The sequence below is a fragment of the Aplysia californica genome, unplaced genomic scaffold (genome assembly GCF_000002075.1).
Source record: "Aplysia californica isolate F4 #8 unplaced genomic scaffold, AplCal3.0 scaffold00409, whole genome shotgun sequence".
Taxonomy (NCBI): Eukaryota; Metazoa; Mollusca; class Gastropoda; order Aplysiida; family Aplysiidae; genus Aplysia; species Aplysia californica.
The window spans coordinates 37,884-39,934 of record NW_004797679.1 but is presented as its reverse complement, the minus strand read 5'-3'; positions in this window follow the sequence as shown (position 1 = coordinate 39,934).

The following is a 2,051-nucleotide window of genomic DNA, read 5'->3' as shown; positions in this document are numbered from 1 at the left end:
CGTGTGTGTGTGTGTGTGTGTGTGTGTGTGTGTGTGTGTGCGTGCGTGCGTGTGTGTGTTACATAATGTTTCAGGAAATTAATCCGATTATAGACTTAGATAAACAATCTTTAACTTATCCTTTTGCTCAGAATTTTCTACATTGTTGTGTTACAGTTTTTGGATGAACATTATATCTGTATGGATTAGGTTTATGATATCTTTCAATTGAGCCTTGATTGTATTAGTAACGTTCACTGATCTAGAGTTGACTGCTTCGTGGTGTGTGATTTATATTGGTAAGGTCTGATGAAAATGCGACATTGTATAGATTTAATCAATCGGAGATGATGTGGGGAAAAGGCGGTGGCGATGGACAGGAAATACTCTCAGGAAGTCAGACAGCTGCATAACAAAGAAAGAGTTGGGTTGGTACCCAAAGGGTAAAATGTCAAGGGAATGACCACATGGAACGTGGAAAAGAGTCCCGGAAATTGATGTTCAGAACAGTGGGAAGAAACAGAATCATGCAAGAAGCTAGCCCATTTTAGGGGAAGGTTGAATGTGTTTATTCGTGGCCTGTACCCTGGTCCAGGATGAGTAAGGCAATGATGATGACGATATGTTTAATGCCAATTGCAGGATGCAACAGAAAGGCTATCTAAAAGTCGAGACTCCGATAGGAGCTAGCCAAATGGGGCCATTTGTGTATTGTGCCTTTCCTAAGGCTACAATGCCGTACCAAGGTGAGTCTCGAACTCCCGAAAACACAACCTTACGATTACATCTGGATGCAGCAGCCTAACCACTTGAATACTGACGCGTGGTGAACTGGATTAGACTTAATTTTATTTTGCTTTTGTTTTATTTTATTTTTTTCTTAAATGGCTCGTCTTCTTCTACACATACCCAACCAATTCGTAATCTTGACGTCTCGAAACCTTGACATTAACTAGCTGGTCGCGAGTGGGTGGTTTGCCTTCATACTAAGCTTGTTTTCTTGCCTAGTTATTCCTAAACCAGACGCCATTAGCCAGAATCCAAACACCCTCGGGTGCAAATGCGCTTTACATTATAACCTTGAGGCAAGTCTAGCTGTTGTTATCTGCTTAAACAGCGATTGTACAGCTCTCCAATCCTTATTGTTGTCGTCATCTGCTGAAACAGCTGCTGTACAGCTCACATTAATTAACCTACCGTACGAAGTGAGTTTTGCATCTGATGGCGACAACAAGCAATCGTTCAGCTGATGGACTTTATGATTAGCTCCCTGCCAAAGGCTCGTATTGCAAATCTCGTTTTGCTCCTAATTGGGTTCTTGCCCTACAACTTCTTTCAGAATTGTTACGATTCTTTTAACTTCTTTCAGAATTGTTACGATTCTTTTGTTTTTCTTTCTTTGTTTTATACTGAGGCAGCTTTTAATTTTCACCTATTCTGGGCTGGGGGGGGGATGGTGATATACCTCATACCGAGTGAGTATTCGATACCAACGGTTGTAGTTCGGATGTCCCGCTAGATGAATAGTCTGCAGCAAGCGTGTAGTCGTCAGTGTATGGGTTTAATGCCCCAATGTCTTTCTGTTTTAAGGTAAGGCCCCCACCAACACCAGTTTAGATGATTTAAGAGGCAGGCTTAGACGTTACCTGTTAGGGTAGACAGAGATACTCGATAAATCTTCTTCACCCACACGGGAATCGAAATCAGGTCCTCTGCGTGCAAAGGCGAAGTCCCTAACCACTACTCCTCAGACATCGGTGTTCCTTTTTCAATTCTGTGAACTGACATTCATGAGATGGGGGCTAGGGAGGTAACACTTACCTCTAAGAGAAGCGAGCCAAGTTGGAGGTGGGCCCTGAAAACTTTCCAGGCAACATGAGTTCAAGAAACGTCCAAATCGAGGACTGTTGTCAGGGTTGTCTGCACCACAGCCCAGCCTAGTACCAACTGAGCCCCGCTTCAGAGAAGAAGTTTGTGAACGTTTTTATGCGTCAGTGGTAAGAAAAAAAAGGTTTTATCTAATGTAGGTGTTTTGCGCCCCCATTGACACAATTTGGATCATTTAGAAAGGG